Source organism: Phyllostomus hastatus, unplaced genomic scaffold (assembly GCF_019186645.2).
Source record: "Phyllostomus hastatus isolate PE091 unplaced genomic scaffold, TTU_PhHast_1.1 phas_scaffold_555, whole genome shotgun sequence".
In the NCBI taxonomy this organism is placed as follows: domain Eukaryota; kingdom Metazoa; phylum Chordata; class Mammalia; order Chiroptera; family Phyllostomidae; genus Phyllostomus; species Phyllostomus hastatus.
In genome coordinates, this window is record NW_025334036.1 from 212,923 (window position 1) to 218,897 (window position 5,975).

The 5,975-nt window shown below is 48.2% G+C and overlaps 1 non-coding gene across 1 annotated transcript; it reads right to left on the reverse strand.

The window, feature by feature from the left end:
• Positions 1-2,739: 2,739 nt before the first annotated feature.
• TRNAK-CUU lies at positions 2,740-2,812 on the reverse strand. Its single transcript has one exon. It is a non-coding gene; the product is annotated as a tRNA-Lys (tRNA).
• Positions 2,813-5,975: the final 3,163 nt, after the last annotated feature.

Genomic DNA, 5,975 nt, shown 5'->3' on the forward strand with positions numbered 1-5,975 from the left:
ACATCATTCTCCTGTTCGAAAGGCCTTTTTTTGCTCAGCTGCAAAACCGGTGTACTGCGAGGATCGCCCGGAAAGGCGGTGAATACGTGCTCTGCAGCGGGAAGGAGAAAAAAAGCCCTTGGACGGAAGAAAGGGGCCACTTACCCTGACCAGCTCTGTGCCGGCCTCACAAACTCAGGGGCCCAAAGGAACCACACGGGATAGTCTGAAATTAAAACTTTCTAGTAAAAGCGAGTCATGGCGGGTAGTCCCATCTTGGGAAGGTGTCTTCCCTGATTCAGGTCAACCTTCACCTTCTTTTTCATCTATAACACGCCTCCGGGGGGGACGTCCGGGTAATTTCCTTTTTCCAGACCCCCCAGGGCACAATCACTGCACCAGAGCAGAGGCTACAGATCCCCTCATTGTTGTTATCCTGTTAAGTGTCAACTGTCCTATGCTCACCAATTTAAAAGAAATGTGTATCTATTCGTTTTTACTTTTTGTCCAACCCTGGAGATTCCCCCTTTGCTTTCTTCCACCTCCCTAATCTATCACCAATGGATTTCGTGTAACCCCCTTAAGTCTCCTTTGATTCTGATGTTTAAAATAAAATGCAAAACTGCCGTTCTCTGGAGGATTATTTTTCCATCTAAAACGGAGTTTTTGTGTCTGGCTGCGTAGCTCAGTTGGCTAGAGCATTGTCCTGCTATGCCAAGGTTGTGGGTGCTATCCCCTTTGGGGGCATCCGTTGTATTACCCAGTTTTCTGCCTGTGAGTGTGTGTGTGTGTGTGTCTCCAAATGTCCCCTTTCTATAAAGACACCAGGCACACTGGATTAAGAGCCCATTCCTCTCCAGTATGACCACATCTTAACAAATTACATGTATAACAACCTTAGTTTCGAAGAAGGTCTCATTCTGAGGCCCTAGAAGTGAGGACTTCTACCTATGAATTTTATGGAAACAATTCCACCCCTGACACCAATCTTTGATTTGAAATGAATGTATGATATCTCCATTGACTTCTCATTAATTTACCAGGTTGCTTTTCTCGGCTGGGGTCTGCCTTTTGAAAGCTGCTTCCTTCACCTCCCATCACCTAGAGATTCAGTGCTCATCTCTGATATGAGTACTTCAAAAGGGGGCATTTAGGGACCTTCATTTCTGATCCTGGAAATTTCCAGGTGTTTCTTCCAAAGTCTGAAACTGTGGGTTGAACTGATGATAAAAACATATGGTAATTGTGAACGATGCTTGAGAATCACTGGGAAGGATGGAAAATATGCAAAACAAGAAAAGAATTTGCAGATGTCAACACAAAAAGTGTTGCCCACAGACATTGAGTTATTTTAGGAAAATATAATTGTTTGCTTTGAGATATGCTTGGAGACTAAAATGGCCGAAGGAAAATTTTCAGCTTGAATCACTAATTTAGGGAAGACAAAGGATAAAAAGTTCCTAAGGGAGTGTTCACAAGATCCACCTGATTAACTAAAATCACTAAACCAAGCCTTACAGTGTTTTTTAGGGGGTGTTGGGTCCTCAGTCCTACCGGCTTTCAGGGATGGAGGTTTTCTGGGAGGTGCCCTGAGAAGATCTAGAGACAATTCATCAGCTCTCCAGGTGGGCACTTTCAGAGTCGTGTTCTCCACTGATTGGTCAGTGCCAGGCCAGAGGTCACTCACTGGTCAGTGTGCTGGGCCTGATGTCAGCCTTGGTGTGGCATGTCTGGTTTTGCTGCTTTTCTGGCCCTGGAGCAGAAACATGATGGGGGCCTAGGTGTACTGAATATTTGATGTAGGTCAGAACCTCATTGTCCTAGGGGCTTAATGTTTAAAGGGATATCCTTCTGCCCCTTTCTTCCTTTCCCCTCTAAGGGGGGCTAACCTGCAAGACTAGCAACAACACGCCTGGGGAGGAAAAATCAGCCTGCGGGGAGGTCCTTGTTTTGCCAGATTTGCCTGTTGCTAGGCACTCGGGGCTTTCCTGCCCCATCATTGCTCTGCCCGTGTGTAACTGCTGACCACAGTTTAAACAGCCCACAACAATCATGAGCCCAGCCCACAACAATCATGAGCCCTTCCCACAGGCAGAAAGTACATGAATTTAAAGGAATTCACAGATATTTACAGATATGCTTGGCTCGGGTGGTTGAGTGTCATCCGGCAAAGCAAAAGGTTAACGGGTCGGTTCAGGTCAGGGCACATTCCTGGGTTGCAGTCCTGGTCCCCAGTTGGGGGCGAACGAGAGGCCAACGATCCGTCCATGTTTCTCTCCCTCTTTCTCTGTACCTCCCCTGTGTCTAAACACTGCCCGATAAATAAATAAATAAATAAATAAATAAATAAATAAAACAATAAAACCTTTAAAAATATATACAAGCATAGTACACCCTGTGAAGCAGAGCTGATCTCCAAACTAATCTTGAATATCACATAGCATTAAGTTAAAAACATACATTTCAAAAGTTTGGACAAAGATCACCTCAGCAATATTTATGAATTCCACAATTTCATAAATTTTCATGTCTGTATTCTCTTTGGCTTTAACACTGCCCTTCAATACGTCACTCATAACAAATATTTTTCCATACCAGATAATCTTATTATGTATTCATCAGGCAAAATTGCTCCTTAGTTTCACATTTCCCTGTTGGAACCAGTTTAGTGTTCATAGTTTTTACGTCCTGAATTGTTTCAAAATGAGAAACTCTGAATGAAACCTGAAGTTGAATTTGAGGAAGAATTAAAAGTCAAGCCGCCCAACGTGGGGCTCGAACCCACGACCCTGGGATTAAGAGTCCCATGCTCTACCGACTGAGCTAGCCGGGCAGTTGGAAATCAGTGTCTCATCTAGGTCCCTTCAAAGGAAACAGACTATTTTCACTTCCGCTGGGCCGGATGTTCTGCATTACATTGTTTTTTCCCTAATGTTTGGGTGGATAAAGTTTTTTCACTACTTTTAAATGTCTGTCTCATGACTGGTTCTGTTCGTACGAACTTAACTGTTCCGCAAAACCCACAAGCGGCCCTCTAGCGGTCAGTGGGCAAGCGGTGGGCGCAGGTGGCCTCGGCCCCCTGAGGAGCCCCGAGGTGCGGGTGCACGCTGAGATACGGCACGGTGCGCACCCGCGGCGGGGAAAGGGGGGTGGGGGGCGCCCGGTGCACAACCGGGAAAGTCCGTCGTGGTTCCCGAAAAGGCCCGAGTCCAGAGCGTGGCTATGGAGCTGGGCTCTCTGCCCTGTGTGTGTGACTTTGAGGTTCCCAGGGTTTTTCTAGGACCCCCTGCCCCAACCCCCATCCCCGCGGTGGTTCACCTCATCCACGCCCTACCGTTCACACAAGAGAAGAGGATTTATAAACCAACGCAGGCTCTGAAATCATTGAAAATACCATATAGCTTTTGCTACACGCAAAACTGAAAGGGAAGACATTTATCCCGCCGACTGTTAGTTAGCACCTCGGTGTGGGCAGGGACATTATTAAAAGTCTCCCCGCTAAAACGGAAAACCAGAGATTTATTCTGTGTTTCTAAGAGGCTCTGTCGTTCCCAATCACCAAACAGCCCCAGTTCATGAGGGAGCACTCTACTTTGGAGGGGAAAAAAAGATAAAAACAAAGACATGTAGGATTAGCAAAAGCATAACCCTTATAAGTGAAGACTATCAACTCTTCAGTGAAGTTTTATGAAGTGCACAAGATCTATTATTTTATTCTACACAAAAAATGTTTCACAGGAAGTAGAGAGGGATGAGGAAGTGGATGAATGACAAAATCAGGAGAGAAATTTTGTAGGATGACAGGCCTAGTGTCTTAAATAAGGACTGTCTTTTTATTTGTGTTTGTTTGTTTACAAGTATCCTCTTTTTCAGAAATGATTTTTGCCATAATAACCAGATGCTACAGGTGATTCTGGATTGGATTTCATTCTGAGTAAACCAGGTATAAAAGAGACTTTGGAGTAAAGTGGGGAAATCTGAATATAGTTTGAATATTCGATGAGATGAAGATTGACTGTAATGAAAAAGTCGAGGTGAGGCCCTGGTGGGGTAGCTCTGCTGATTAGGGCAGTGTCCCAATATACCAAGGTTATGGGTTCAATCCCCAGTGAGGACACATACAAGGAGCAACCAATGAGTGCATATAAAGTGGAACAACAAAGTTGATGTTTCTCTCTCTCTCTAAAATAAAAAGAAAGTACAAAAAAAAGTAGAAATAATTGGAAAAAGCAGATTGCAGATCCAAGTAATCTCTCACTTAGCAAAAATAAGACCATCTACTAAGGTAATAATGTTTGATACTTTGAAAATGTTTGCTTGTCTTGATTTTCTAACTTCCTATAATACATGTGAATACTTGCATAATCATAAAAAAAGATTATTTTAAAAAAACACATGAAAAAGGAAAAATAAAGTAAATCAAGGGTTGGACTTTAAAATGGGACCTTCACATACATACTACTTTACAATGAGGCTGACAGAAATGAGACAGAGTGAGTGACAAGTCAGGAAGCTCAAGGAAGAGGGGGTCGGTTGAAGGGTGAGAGGGTCCAGGGGAGGAAGAGACTACAGTCCCCTTTACATCCCTTCCCAGCTGTGTGGACTGGGGCTGATCGACTGAGGAAGATAATGCTAACCTGTGATAACAGGGTCCCAGGGGGGAATTCACCAAGAAAGGAGGAGCCCTCAGCTCTGCCTGCTCTGGAGACTTGCTGCTGCTTCTTCTCCTTCTTCTCCTTCTTCTTCTTCTTCTTCTTCCTCTTCTCCTCTGCCTCCTCCTCCTCCTTCTTTCTTTTTGTTCTTATTACTGTTGCTATTATTGAGAAGCCAGGCTGAGCCCGGTTTTGCTGAAGGGCCAGGGATGGAGCCATGGATGCAACCAGGGAGGGAAGTGGGTGAAGAGCAGACAAAGGGGACAAGGGTCCGGAGGGAGAAAAATACGCCGAGTGACTGTCAGGACTCCAGGGGAAAGAGAGCCGGCTCTGGTCTGAGATCAGGCATCTGATCTTCAATTGTCAGAAGTGGGGCAGCGGCATCAGGCACCACCTAGGCCATGGCCCTGAGAGCTGGTGGCTGAGATGGAGTGAAAGGCCACCCTAGAGGAGGTCAAGGAACCAAGTGGCAGGCTGCTCCACAGGCCCCCCGGGGGAGGGCAGAGGGGCTCTGGGTGGAGCTTGGCAGAGTGACGGTTAGTCTGTGGGCCTCAGAGGGCAGAGGCTTCACAGAGGCTGGCCAAGGGTCAGGGCAGCCCAGGTGAAGAACAGAAGGGGAGGTCCCAGGAGGTGGAGGGTGAGCGTCCTAGGAGCGGAGCAGAGAGGGAGCAGGCAGCCAGAGGCCCAGCAGGGGCAACCACAGGACAGTTGGCAGAGGGGTGGAGGCAGAGGCAGGCCCGGAATGTCACGCTGGGGTTGGCAGGACTCTAGGCTCCTGGGGGCACCGGCCTAGCCACATGCAGACATACACTTGGAGTCGAGGAATTGGGGACCCCACCTCGCGTGGGAAAAGGCTGCCCACTGGAGGCAGCCAAGGCCTCTCTCCTGAGTTGGCCTTGGAGCAGAATCACCTTGGGACCCCAGGGACCCTGCTGCCTCCCTGTGAGCCCCCCAGACTCCCAGGAGGCCTCCGTGTCCTTTTCCTAGGAGGGGTAGGGCTGCCTGGCGGGGACACACACCGAGGGGCGCCTACTCAAGCACAGCTTGGGGACCAGGCAGGAATTCCAGAAATTCCAGATTCTTTGGGGGTCTCTGAGTGCCCAGGCTGGGAGAGCCGGCTCAGCTCCACCAGCAGAGGGCGCCCTCGGCTCATGGGCGGTGGGTGTAAGTCTGTGGTGCTGACCCCGCGCTGCCCCTGGGTAGGCCGGTGGGGAGGAACGGGGCGGGGGCAGGAGCCCAGAGCGGGGCGGGGGCCAGCGGCCGCCCCTCCCTACCGCCCTGCCTCCCTCCCACCTCCTTTCTTTTCTTTCTTTCTTTCTTCTCTTTCTTCCTTCTGTGGCCCCT